Raw genomic sequence first — 15,050 nt, 5'->3', positions numbered from 1 at the left:
GTCACTCTGACACATGCCAAAAGGGTCCTTCAGAAATCAGCTTAGAGCAACAAGGCTGGCAAGCCTGCCAGGAATTGCAGCCTGATTGAGCAAGGGAGCCTCAGCATACCACAGAGGGGACCCCTTGAGACTGCACAAGAAATGGGGCAGTGTGGAGTGCACCTGATTGCCCTGCTGCTGCCAGGACTGGGACAATATTTCATCCCTGTCTGCAGATCCAAGAAACCGTGTTGTGGCTTTCCACATACTCTACCTGGCATGAGTTGCACAGGGGGCATGTTCAATTGCTCAGGCCTGCAAGCAGCCCACCATCGTGTGAACTGTTGTGCTTGTGCTCTTCTGTTGTCTAACTGGGTATGACTTAGATGTGATGAAGACTTCTGTATCTTTTTTTGTTTTTTACGTGATGGATCTGGTCACTGGAGAGCGCAGCTGCAGCGTGCAGCTTAATAGCACTGCAAAACATATGTACCGTATTAACTTACAGAAACATGAGGCAATGCTGACTGGTGTAAGTAGCTGAAACTGGATGGAAGCTGTGCTTGCCCACCTCTGATACCTAGACAGTTCTTGGGTAAAATTTAGTACCTGAGTGCTGAGTCATCTGAGAAGGGAATTAATTTTGGCCAGAGAAACAGAGGTCACATCTGCTTTGCTGTCCCTGGTGTGATCATGATCCTGCGGGCTAATTTATCTTTAAGCTTGTTAACTAGCTTGGAAAATACTGACAGTGTAACTGTACTGACAAAGAGCTTGCTAGCCAAGGAGAAAAGGAGCTGGGTAAATACTGTATGCAGTTAGCCCCTGCTCAGCTCTGGACTGCTGCACCCTTGCGCGGCTATCTGGCTGATAGCAGGCTGAGGGACTCGAGGTGAACTGGTGCCAGTGATGCTGGGACAAAGACCTGAGTCAGAGCTCTACAAGGTATTTAGCTGATTTCACTTGAACATGAGGTGTAAGGCTGCATTTGGGAAGATAGCTACTGAAACACAGTTTCTTGGTAGCAAACCCAAATCTGAGAGAAATGCGCAGAGGACAGTGTTCAGCCCCCGCTGAACAAATGTTACACTGCTTTGGTCTCACATCAACACTGAAATAATTGCTACAATTATAAATAGGCCCTTTTATAACTGCATGCTGATTATTTACACTGTGCAGAGACAAGCTTTTTTCTTAAATTCTCATGCTGATTCAGAGTAAGATGAATCTTTCCTGCTGTTTGCGTGAGGTAGCAAAAGCAAACACAACATCACCTTTAATTCACAACAGACAGGTCTGATTCTTTAGTCATAGCTGAGTTTTACACCACTGCAATTTTATAAATTTCCATCAAGTTACTCCAGATTTGTACAGGTTGGAATGGAAAATGCCTGCTTCTTGTGCAGATTAAGGCTTGGGAGCAAGGAGCACAGAAATGTGAAACAGAAGCTGGTCCATGGGAAAGGAATAGAAATGAGAAAGAAGAAGAATTATCCTGCTTTAACCTAATGTTGTTAATCTGTATTGCCCATTATAATCTTGAGTGTCCTGCTTGGTGAAGTATGCAATCTGTAGTGCTGGTTCCTGCACAAGCAGTGTATCTAATACAAAGGACTGGCTCAACATCCATCATAATAATTACTGTGTCATAATTTTCTGCCCTTCCTACCTCTGCTGCAAAGAGATAGAAGAGGCCTTTCAAGTGTTTGAGAATTTTCACTAAAAATTTCTCAGGGTTTTCTTTATATGGAAATCTGTATCTCTGCCCTATTTATTTTGCAGGTTTGACCTGACATAATGAAATATACTTTATTGGGTGGTGTAGAAACTTAATCTGAATATCTGAAAACATGCCTATTTCGTTTAATGTCTGAATTTGCTCAGCTGCACTGAAAGGGAACACTAGGCATATTAGAAGTTTCATTTGAAAAATGCTCCCAAAAAACCCTTTAATTCAATGACCCACAGATTCAGAGATTGCTTGACTTTGAAGTTAAATATGAAGCAGTTAATATGGTCATTGCAGCTCAGTGTGGTTAAAATTTGTTCTCTGCTTAAGTCTTTTGTATCGAAGCGATTGTAAGCACTTTTAACTAAAAAATGTGAACTGTCCCAGAACTGTGAAATGGCATCATTCAAAGCTGGTGTTTTGGGCCCAAACTTATGCATACGTGATTGCACCACCTTCTTGGCTTTATATTTTGGTTTACATTGTTAATTCTCATAGCTGTGGAGTACAGCTTGAAAGTGTGATGCACGTGAAACCAGCCTAATCAACATCTACAAGACCTCTGAGCTGTGCATCTCAACGGCAAGTCCATCCAGCTGCCCCCCAGCCGGTGACTTTGCCTGAGCAGGAAGGGTTGTACAGCAGCTCTGTCCAAGCATATCTACCCTTACTGCATTGCACCCAGGTAAGACATGCCCGTTTGGGCAGCAGAATGGTAGTGCCGTCCCTGTTACTGCAGGAGTAACTGGTGCCCAGGGCTCTCTGCATTGGACCCTTACTGCCTCAGTGCTTTGATGTCGTGGTGTTTTCCTGCAACAGCCCCATGCACATTTTTAATGTCACTGAAATATGATAATTCTGCTCTGGTTTCTCTGTTGTTGTGGGGCTGTCATCACAACTAATGAGCTTTGTTACAGGAAGGGTACTACAGGCCGCAAAACAATGATTTGTGCCTGTATTTGAGATGCATTGGTGGTGAAGCCTGGAAACCAGCTGATGGGACCTTACCCACAGGACACAGGGTAGTATATTCAAAGACCCTAGACTGTAGCAAAATTGAGTGATAGCTTTTGGACGTTAAGAAGGCTTGCATTTTTACATTAATACTTCACTAAGGGAAGTCCACATAAAGGGTTTTATTACACAAAAATATAGTTCAGTCACTGAAAAGCAATAAAGATTTCTTCGTAAATGTACCGTAGTAAGTGCTACTGACGAAAATATCAAGTCTCAGTTCCACAAAGGGATCCACTTGACAGAAAACGTAATTGGGATCAGGACCTGAACTGACCTGATTCTACGCTCTAGTTGTGTGGTTGGTTTTGTTTAGACATTTTGTTTTTATTTTTAATTATGGAAACATTTATTTTCTGTCTCTAGGACTTTTAAAAATTTGATCTTTTTGATGTGTGAGTGCAGAAAAAAACAAAGAATAGCTTTGGACTCTGCTTAGAAAACCCAGCTTACAGATTTAGCTGTCAAATGAAAAAAAAAAAAAAAAAAAGTGGAGAGTGATATAAGCACCAGATCTTTCCATTAAGTCTGTAGGGTTTACTGGTAATTTCTTTGACATTAAGAATTGGCATCTCTCTCTTGTGCACTTTTCTTTTTCATTTGCTGTTGTGTGCAAGAGCTTTGGAAACATATACCTGTGTGCCTACCTTTACACATGTGAGTATGTGAGTTGCCTTATTAAGGGCTGAGACCTGGCTGGGTAGAGCCAGTTGCATTGTTCTCTCAACTCTGTAAATGTTTGCAGGATGGTTGTGGGGGGCACTCTGTGCCAGCCTAAACAGCATTCTGTCACTGCACAGAGTGTGCTTTCTGCAAACCACACAAAAATAATTTTGTCTTGCACCTCTTTCAGCTCCAGTCACTTTAACAGATACCAAAAAAAAAAACCCCAAAAAACCAAACAGGAATGTGACATTTAAGTTGATGATGTCTCTCTCAAAGATATAAAAACTGATTAGATTGAATATGAGCCCCAAGGATCCCCACTGTGGGATGAGCTGCCATCCTGTAATACAACCAGGGAGAGATTTTTCTACTGCAGAGGAAAATTCAGCAGCCTCAGTAGCAAATGTTGAGCTCAGCTGCAGCTGGCATTAAGACTAAATTTTCGAACATCTGAATATTGAAAGCCTTTTAAACTCACCTAATATTATTCTATTACTGGAACAAATCTAATAGTAAATTGAAAAAAAAAAAATAGGAACCTTCTGAAAAATATTCCTTCCCCATCCATTTTCAGCTTCAGTATTATGTAAAGATGACAGTTATCAGCTATGTAGAAGAGCAGCTATATTAAATGTTAAATAACCTTTAACAGCACCAAATATTTAATCATAAAAAATTAAATTGACAGTGGTGTGGTTCACATAGTATCCCCTCGAAAGCCTGACAGCATCATTTCTCATATATATTGATAAGTACAAGACATCCATAAAATCGTAGGCTCTGTAGCCTTCTATTTATGAGAGGCTATCTAAAACTCATTCATTGCAGGTAATATCAGTAAGTCAATTCAGCTTAGTCTGATAGCTCATAACTTTTCAGACTGTTGTATTTACTGAGCCATAGACTATCCTTTCTTCAAGTGTACTTGAGAAAATGACTTGTACTGTAAGACTATTTCTTCTCAAAGTATAATCAAGTGCTTTAAAACGAACTCCATAACTGCAAATTCAAAACAGTATTAGACCTTGGTAATAATATAAAAAATATTGCTTTAATAATGCTTTGAAAGTTGCACAGAGTATTGGCAGTATTTTTCTGACTGTAGTAACCCACCCAGAAAACCATCAGTGGGAGTTTGGTGCCAGGCTTAGGCATGTTTCACAGGGTGGCAGAAGCCCCTGTAACAGAGCTAATAAAGCTTCATTTATAAATGGCAGAAATTCCTCTGTATGTGACATACATGACTGTGGGTGGAGAATCAGCATTGTAGGGAGCAGCTGATGGCAGTCCTGCCTATTTTGTGGATGTGGTAATGTCTGGCCAAATTCAGACTTCCTAGCAGTGAAAGCAGGTCTGTTGGCTTTGATAATGTCGTCTGCCTGTATTAGTTGCTGACTTGTGGCGTTTACCATAGAGGTTGGTCCTGTTCCTGCTAAAGCAGTGGAGAAATGTTAATTGTGTTTCTAGAGCAATCCCTTACTGAGGGAGACGACTGTTTAATGTCTGCTGTTCTGGAAGCACAGCAGAGATGTAGGCAATAGAAATTCATAGGTAAAGCTCTCAGGTAAATGTTCTGGTAGTGCTTTATTTAAATTGGCTTGGACAGATTGTTTCTATTTGCGATTAGGGAATGGGATCAAAAGCCCATGCAAAAACTCCTGTTGACTTTAACGGTCTTCTCACTGAGGACCAGAGCTATGTATAGAATTTACTTGTAAATAAACTAATTTACAGGAGACTGGTAAATATTAGCCAGTATTAGCGAGTCAAATAAAGTTACAACTGCCCAGAAATGAAGCTTAAAACTGAAACAGAATTTGGGCAATGATGTCGCCAGATGGGGGACCTTTACTTTTCCTTCCTGAATTGCTTATTCCTCTCATTCACCTGCGTTTTCTGGTACTGGCTGGGGCTGGAGCTAAAACCAAAGAGAGAGGCTGCACTTCCCCTGTTAGCAATGGCCAGATTTGCTCAGCAATCACTTCTGTCCATAATTCAAGCAGTGAATTGCTGTTTTAGAGGACTTCAGGGTGGAGAATTATGTTACCAATCTGTTTTATTATTCTTAAATTTCTGTTTCACTGCTTTCTGGCTTCTGCTGTTTAGACAGCATCAGCTTTTAGTATTGAAAACATTTCCCCTGGAGCCTAAGCTGTGGAGGGGAAGCTGTGTGCCCCTGATCCATAGGCAGGGAGAGGGGATGTCTCCAGCTATGGGGCCTGGACTGTCTCTTTTGGGTTGTGTAAGCAAATGGCAGAGACTTTCATACTGCTGTCTGTGACAGCTGAAAGACTGCTAAGTTCCCTTACCCCAGGGGACTGAGAGCAAAAGGGCTAAGGGCAAAAGTTGTTTACAAACATGGGAAAAATAGCAGGAGGTAGGTTGGGGGAATAGATACTGAGACAGGGAGAAGAATGGCAGAGGATATACTTGTGGGGATTCTGCCCAGAGCAGGATGGATGTGAAAGTTGGGAGAGGGGTACTAGTCTGTCCAGGAAATTTTAAGTAATTCAGATATGAGAGCAACACTCAGAAGATAGAACAGTCCTTTAAGTCATGAACCCGCAGCCCAGCAATCTCCACCAGAGATTTGTTGTTCTGTGAAAGAATGACTCACTTCTCTTGCAAAAAGGAAAGGATTTGGGGTGAGGATGGGTTTTCAGTTGTTCTTGTTCCTGGGACAGGAATGCTGGCAGTAGCAAACTTTCTACCTGAGAGCAAAGGTATTTGCAGCAGCACGTCAACATTGGCTGGCCCAGCCATGTCTGGGGTTGCAGCCCACCGCCTTGCCCACCATGCAGAACTGGCATCTGGCAGGGGAGCTCAAGCACTGGATGACCTGCAAGTGCAGCAAGACCAGTGGTGGTGGGTGCTCAGACATAAGGCCTGGTCAATCCCAGGACTGGAGGGTCTGATGCCATAAAATTCCAGGAGGATTAACTGCCACCCCAACAAGCATGGAGGAAAAAAAGAGATGTCCTGGATTTGAAAGTTAGGGGAAGGCAGAGGGTTAAAGAGAAATACATGAGATTTGGGTGCCCAGCAGTGTGTAGGGGTTTTGAGAGCCCTGGACTAGAGCAGGTGAAAGCTATCCTGTACACTGGTTCCTCACTGGAAGTGGTCAGAGGGTTTTCTGCTGGGAAAGTTCAATTTGATTTGGTTTCAAGTTGTGAAAATTTGACAAAGACATCCTATTTTTTCTGTAGGTCATACCATGGACAGTCACAGGGTCCCATAGATATTGTAGCTGGAGGCCCCATGGATGTCCCTTTGACGAGCTAGGTTATCACTCCTGCGACTGCCTGAGGGACTTGCTGTTGTGTGTTATGGGAGCCCATAGCCCATAGGCTATGCTGTGGAGTCCAAAGGGGGAAGGGAATTCGAACATTTTGGTACATTCTTGTCTTAACTTGGTAGAAAAATGCAAATTTTGAAACCTTTCACAGCACCACTGCCTTCATTTGGAATTAGAGTGGTGGCATAACATAACTGCACACGGTAACTGTATAATAATACTGAGTTCTTGGATCATGCTCGTCATGATCTTAAAATACTTTGCTGAAGAGAAAGGCTGCTGACTCTATCCCCATTTTATAGGTGTAGAAATGAAGGCAAAGAGAGATGAATCAATTTAACCTGCAGATAAATTGTTTTACTGAGACTGAGCTAAAAATGGTCACAGTCCAATCATCTCTGCAAACTTGATAGCACAATACACCACGAAAGCAAGAACCAGGTCTTTGCCAAACACGTCTGCCGAACACATTGAGGTGTTTGTCTTTCTCTGGGGCAGGGATGTTACTTGCTGACACTGCTGGTAACGCACACAGGTGCCTCTCGCAGCTCTGCCCTGAGTCTGTGGCAGCTTGTACTGGATATCGCCGTGCAGCAGCCTCCCCTCCTCCTATTTTGATAGCTCTTGTGCTTTGTGCACAGGCTTTATATTTCAAAGCAAGCTGTCTTTCAGGTTGCGAGTGCCCTCTGTGCTGTGTGGCTGGTGAGTGGCCAGCTTTCTGACAGCAGTGTGGAGCTCAGCCAGGGCAAGCTGCTAACATTGCTGCCTACAGGCAAAGTGTTTGGGGATCTCTCCTGGCTACAGGGGTTGAGAACTTGTTTTATGTTCTCTGAAAGGCTGTAGCTGTGGCAGCACCAACATCCTTGGTCGGGGCAATCTCAGGCAGACCTGTGTCATCCAAGTTGACATGCTGAGACCTGACTTCATCTCCACTATAGAACAACCCTTTTCTGTTGATGGGTTGGTGGAAGTGAGAGACATGTGGATTGGGGATGACTGAGTTCAGGAAAAAATATTGTTGCTGACCACTGCATAGAACGGGTTGGAAGGGAGCTTTAGAGGTCACCTAGTCCAACCCCCTGCAGTGAGCAGGGACATCTTCAACTAGATCATATTGCACAAAGCCCTGTCCAACCTGACCATGAATGTTTCCAGGGATGGGTCATCTACCACCTCTCTGGGAAGGCTGTTCTAGTGTTTCACCACCCTCGTTCTAAAAAAATTTCCCTATATCCAGCCTAAATCTACCCTCTTTTAGTTTAAAACCATTACCCCTTGTCCTATTGCAACAGGCCCTGCTAACAAGCTTGTCCCCATCTTTCTTATAAGCCCTGTTTAAGCACTGAAAAGCTGCAATAATGTCTTCCCACAGCCTTCTCTTCTCCAGGCTGAATAATCCCAACTCTCTCAGCCTTTCTGCATAGAAGAGGCGCTCCAGCCCTCTGATATTTTTTGTGGCCCTCCTCTGGATGCCCTCTAACACACCACAGATATGTTAGAATGAGAGTGAGTAGCAGGAGTGTGCTTAGCTCAGTGAGGGCTTCACCAGGGAGAGGGTGCTTGGAGCTCCTGCTCACAGCTGATGGTCTGGCCGGTGAGTGAAACCCAAATCTGTCATGCTTCAGATAAACACCCAAACTTTTGGAAGTCAAGGGATTTGCAGCAATTTGCTGATAACTTTAATAAACTGCGAAATGTCTCCAGATTTTACTGGTGGGACTGGGAACCACCTCCAGGATCTTGACAATACAAGTAGCAAGAACATGTAGAGAAAGTTGCTTTGTGCTGTGTGTGGGGTAAAGTATTTTCAAGTCCTGGAATTAGCCTTTCGATTTGAACTCTGTACTTCTGCACAATTCAGCTTGGTGCTGTTACTGCTTCTGCAGCATCCATGTTCGAAGAAATAATAGGATTAATTGTTTTCTAAGCTGGTAGTACATCTTTTAACATATGCGGTATGCAGGAGGCAGGCAATAAATAACTAAAAGAAGCCTACGGAGCAGTGGCTCCCACTGAGGATTTTACTGAGCATATAGAGAAATTGATTCTGTTAAACTTCACTTGCTGGAGTGGAAAGTTAAAGAAGAGAGAAAAAATGCTAAGAAATAGAGCGGTGCACAAGATTGTCATCTTCATTTTGGGATTCTCTCTATAAAAAGTGCACATCAGAGGCTTGGAAAAGCTTCCTGAGGAAAAGCAGCTTTGGTCTCAGGGGCAGAGGGAACCACAGCACTTGACATGGTGTTTAAAAGGCTGAGGGAAATGTTTTAAAAAAGAATTGCTGTCTGTTCCATATCCCAGCTCAGTGTCCACGTGCAGTCTTTTCTCAGTCAGCACTTCCAATGGAATCAGCAGGATGCCAAACTGAAAATGAAATGTCTGCAGGCTGTGAAATTTGGCCCTTGCTAGACTGAGGCTCTGATGTGGAGACTGGCAGTGTTTGGGCAGATGGTTGTCCCCACAGACACCTCATCATCTCCAGCAGAGCCCTGGCAGTCTCTGGGAAAATCCCCTGACTTTTCACACAGGAGAATGAGTGAGAGGACCAGAAAGGTCCTTAATGGCCTGAAAATCAATTAATCAAAGAACTAATCTTTCAGTGCTTCTTTCCAAGGGAGCTCCCTCCTTCTTCCTTAATGAGAGCTGCTATAAACAGGCTTTTTTTCCAATATTTAGATCATGCCAATGCTCTCCATGTGCCCCTTGTTGCTCTAAAGAGAGAGCCCAGCAAGGTACAAGGTTCCGATGCATGAAGTAAGTGCCAGAATCATGGCTGGAGGCTTGCAGGTGTATTTTAAGGGTGTATACCCAATTAATCTCAACCTGAGCCATTCTAAATAGGGAGAACTGCATTTTTTTTATTGTGTGTGTTTTTTTCTTACTGTGCTTTTAAAGTGGGCAATAATAGCAGTCACTCACAGCAATGATATGCTCCTGGAGCTGCCAGAAGGGCTTTTTTTCTAAAATAAAAAGCAGTGAAATGGAAGATCCCCTGCTGCAAGCATGTCCATAATTTGCTGTGCTCACATGACTGATCCCTTTGAATTCCTGTGCCCTGTTCTCAACCCTAGGATGGAAGGAGCATCCTTTAAATGTTCTCTCCTCCTCCTCCTCTTCCCTGAGGCATTGCCTTGCAGTCACTGCACCTGATTTGTAGGTTATCAGATGAGGGATAGGAACAATGATCTAGTGAATTGGCTACTCGGACTTCTGTCTAGTTCACCCTTCCATCACTAACCTGCTGGATGCCCTAGATCAGGGCATGTCCCTGCAGATGTGTCTCCATGGCTGGCTGCAGACAGAACTGTGCCCCACTGCACACTGGCTGGCTGCACATGAGACGGCTCCTGTCTAGGAGCATGGCAGTGTTCACAGCTTCCAGGCCCAAATGGATCTGCATCCAGCCAGTACAGGCAGAAAAGCGTGCATCTGCCTGCACCTATCTGTGTAGGCACACCCTTAATCTCCCTGTGTCTTGGTTCTGTCAAAGGGGTCTAATAGCCCACTGCATCATGGAGGTAGTATGGGGTAAAAACCTATTAATCACTGTACAGTGGTGAGACAGATGTGTTTCATTCCCAGAATATGTGCGTAGATAGGCCGTGATCATCTAAAGCTAACATTAACACATTGCTGTCTGTGATTTACATAAACTAGTCCCAGAAACCACAGTCGGATGGTGCTAAAGAAGAGTTTCTGGTCTATTAAGTGTTTAATTTGGCAGATACAATTCAGTCCTGAAATGATCTGCTCTCCTGAGGTGACAGAAGTGAAGGATTTGCATTGCTTGGTTTGTAATACAAGAACAGGAAGGGTTACTGTTAAAAATAAACAGTGTCCCTGAATGGACAGGCAGTCAGGGAGATCCCCTCAAATGCAGAAAGGCTTGGCTGCTCTAATCTGCAATTTTTCTAATGTCCAGGAAAATCTTTCCCCAACTACAGAACTTACTGGCAAATTGTGTCTTACATTGTGAAGGAGGAGATCTATCTTGGAAAGGTATTAAAAGCTTCTGTTCCATAGTTGTCATCTGGGAAGATACAGTATTGATCGATCCTGGAGTTTTGATTGGTTGCATTGGTGATTACAATATTGATTTGTTTCACATGCTGTTTGTTCCGTGCACTTCTCTGTTGCAGGACGAATTAGTCCGCCTTGCTGCTTGCTGCATGTTTTTCAGGAGAGGAATCAGGCAGAATTCATTTTTCACCAGACAGTCTTACAGAGTAATTAACTGAAGGGAGGCTGGTGAGAATTACTGAATTACCCTGGGAACGCAGCAGAGTCAATTTTTTCAGGCATGTGTAAATAAAGAAATTTGCATTCTCCAAATATTTAAAGCAAATATTGTATTCAAAGGGAAGTGTGTAGTTTGAAAAAGTGCAGAAATATAATAATAGCTGCAAGCAATTTCAAAACCTTGCTGCCACAGCTAAGGCAGAAGGGAAATCTGCAGAGTAGCTGCTGAGCTGCCCCTTGAAAACCTGTGGTGAGGGAGGAAGAGGAGGATGACTGTAACTTCCCATGTCAATTCACACCCTGACCTGAGATTTGCTAAATAGCTTGTCTTGCCTTGTCTTCACCTGCCTTTGTCAGCGCTTTTGCCTCTGGCCTCAAGAGCTGATGCTTACTGGGATATACAAAGGAGTTGGTCTGAAACCAGAAGTCATTCTGTTCAAATTGTGCGATGGCACATTGACTCGAAGTGAAGCTTCCAGCACTGGAAGGTCCTGAGCATTGCTTGAGGTCATGTGAACTGTTTCTCAAATGACCACTTATGTCCCCAAAAGGGAGGGTCTGGCATCCTGTCCCATGGCTGGACATGTAGTCAGATACCGTCATAGGCTCCTGCAGAAGAAAACTTTTGGACATGAAATTTAAATGCTCACTCTTAGTCATCCCATCTGGTATGAGATACCGATTTAAAAAGTGAGACATTTCTAGGCCTACATGTGTAATGCGGAAAGAAATAAATATACTGAGAACGTGAGACAGTGTCGCATGGTGTTGCTGTTGCACTGAACCAAATTTTTGTCGATACTGGATACCATAATTAATTGCTACGCTAATTGATATACTCCAGAGCACATCTAGAATCCTTGGGATTTTTCCCCACTGGTAAAACTGAAGAAAGGTGAAAATGACTTATACCCATTTGCTTGATTTTTTTTTTTTTTTTTTTTCCTGACTGGAAAGAATTAAGAAAGAGCAAAGCAATGAGAGTGCCTCGGAGGTGAAACTCACACTTTGAATAAACTTATTTCCAGTAAAGTAGGAAAAAAGTGAACAAAGTAGTAGAAGAAAGTGCTGCTTTTCAGTGCTAAAAGTGTGCATGTGTGTATATAGGCATATGCTGGGGAGCAGGAATGCATTTAAAAATGCCTAAAGTTTAGCAAAATGAAGAAAAAAACTTTCCATTTTAAAGCACTTTCTCCCCTTTAACAGATAGGATAACAATTTAGTTGCTGATTTTCTTCACAGATATTTCTGTGGGGAAAATCCCTAAATTCGAACAATTGTGCCTTTTGCACAGGGATTAATCTTAAACTTAATTCATAGTTTATAATTATCAGTCCATCCCAATGTAAATTTTTTTCTTCAGTGTTCAAAATATAATGCTTTCTGTGAATTTTTAAAGTAGTTGTAAAGTCGTAAAGAGGATTGCTAACATCACTAAAGAATCACTTACCTGTCTGTTCTACTAATTCCAGTTAGGCGAGGACTGGGCTTAAAGAGTCCCCTAATATTGAAGGTATTGCCAGAGGGTCATAAGCAATTTGTTACTGTGTGCCAGATGGATTGGTACATGCTGGGAAATGGAACTCATTAGTAGTGTCTAATTTTTCTTTCTGAAATTCATTTTTTCTATTTTTTTCCACAAATTTTTGACATTTTGCTGAAAATGTAAAACTGAATACTGACATCTGAATTCTGGAGGGGTTTTTCTCCCTGAAAAGACTGAGTATCTGTAGCTTAGTTGGGAAAGAAATTGAAAAACTGAGTTGTGATTGGACAGCTGAGGAAAAAGAAAAAAAAAATTAAAGAAGCAGGAACCATCAGCAAGAATTTTACTTGTCAAATCCCCTACTTCTTTCTGAAAAATATCCACCACACTTCTTGTTGAACTGGAAACGCAGTGTGATACTGAGTGGTGGCTGAGTCAGGCAACATAAAGTCTTGCAGCACCGTTGCCTCATGGCAGAGGGCTCAGCATTTGGGTTGGAGGCTATACCGGTACTGGTGTCTCATGGGGACATGGATGTAGGTCTTGTTCACTCTTCCACAGAGATTGTCTACTCTCCCGTGGCCATCAAAGCATCCTGCTCTGAAGATCTAAACACTCACAATTCAGGAGGTATCTGCCTTCCTGTACAGAACTATACAGGTTATTTCCCCATACAGAAGTTGTGTAGAAGAAGGGAAATGGCTTGTAATCCTTACATAAACCTGTATGCCATTTGGGTACCTCAATGAATGTTTCCTTTGCTTGCAGTATAATGACTGTCTACACAGTTACATATTCAGTCATGCAGCTGCCAGGACAAATGCCCAATTTACTGACAGACATAGGTATTGCATCTGGCTGCCTGTGAAAATATGCTTCATAAGAGAGAGCTTTTATTGTTCTGATAAAGCAACTGTATTTTAATGAAGGTCACCCCTGTGCAAGGTGAAACTGCTGTGCGGCCCCTCTCCAACCCAGAAATCAATTCATATTGCTGCTTTCCAGGGCAACTGCAACTTTGGCTTGAAATTCATTCTCCAAATCTTTCAATCAAGCTTTCCTGATCATTGTTATACATAGAGATCTGCTGTGCCATGGCTGTATGATCATTAAATTGGGGGAAAAACTGCTAGTGCACATATGTTGACATCCAATTTATTCATTGCAAAATAGTGAAGCATTGAGTATCCATTCCGTGTCAGTTGGAGGGCACTGTGCTATATTTGTTGCCATCATCATTATAAGGGTTACAAATGATCTACCTGGAGCTCGGCATATATCTTCTAGGATGAAGTGTCAACACAAAGATAATAGGGGTGAATTTAGAGTACAGCTTTAGGTACGCTTGCTGCTTTGCACTGTAAGTCAATAGATGTTGGTTGGAAACTGTGCAAAAAGAAAGTAGTGGAAGAAAAGTCTGATTCGGTAACCTCACTTTAGGCATTTTTGTTTGGAAGCTGATTGTTTACCCTGCCCAACACTGACAGCAGCTAAGTACAGTAAAAGTGATCTTCTTTTGAAGAAAATTTTTTGTCCTAATCTTCTTTTATGTTGTTGTCATGAGGAAGTACATGGAAGGAATAATCAGGAGACCAGATGGCATTTTGAATAGGGGGTCTATTCAGACATTTTGAAATCTCTAATTGGTCATTGGTTTTAAATGTTAATATGCTTCACTAGTAAATCATTTCTATTCTCTCTTCTTGATGCTTGCAAAGAATTATGAAAGAAACAGCTATATTACTGAGAGCGATACCAACACATCAGCATTCAAGCAACGGTGCTAAGTAGTGACTATGAACTCCAGCAAATATGAATAGGATGACTGTCATTCAAACTGATTAACAAGTGACAGGCTGAAGAGAAATGCAGGGACGTGTTTTGTGTTGTTATAAACTGGCAAAACTGGAATGACTTGGGTGGAACTATGCTGATTAACACCAGCAGAGAATGAAGTTTGATGTCTGTCATATCCTTGCTTCATACAGCATTTCTTGCCTGGAGGAGAATGCATCAGGAGTGTCTCCTGCAGTACAGCAGGAGGGAGCTTGTACAAATGGGTTTAGGTCAAAACAAATAAATCTGAACTTTCAAAGGACATGCATGGTATTAGTTTGTGGATGAAATGCTGTGATTTTTTGCTCACTTAATAAGCTGACTTAGGTAGGAAGTCATGGTGAGAAGCACCTCTAGAGAAGGCAAGTCAGGGTACATTCCTAAGAAGTGCTCCCTCAGTATATTACCTGGTGGTATGATGATAGGTTATGTGATGGCAGCTATCTGGTCGTCCTAGTTTAAAATGTTATGGGTGCTGGAGGAGGTAGATGGTATCTACAGAGTAGGGCACTGGCCTTGCTGAGATACAGCATTTCTGCTAGAGAGAAAGTTGCAGACATGAAGCTGAGCTCCACTGGAAAGATAAAAGTGAGGAAACAAAAGGAAGCCAACAAAAGGCTGACATTACTGAAGGAAATAGCTCTAAGTTGCTATTTCCTTCCAAGAATATATTCTTGCAGAACTTTCTGGAGAAATGCTGTCTCTGTGCCCTGTTGTGACCCAGATTCTCTCTTAAAATATCAACTGGAATCCTTCTGTAAAGAAGCATTTGATAATGTTTCTACCTACAGACATTATGAAGCAAG

The sequence above is a fragment of the Phalacrocorax carbo genome, chromosome 6 (genome assembly GCF_963921805.1).
Source record: "Phalacrocorax carbo chromosome 6, bPhaCar2.1, whole genome shotgun sequence".
NCBI lineage: Eukaryota > Metazoa > Chordata > Aves > Suliformes > Phalacrocoracidae > Phalacrocorax > Phalacrocorax carbo.
Note: the sequence above shows the minus strand (reverse complement) of the source record.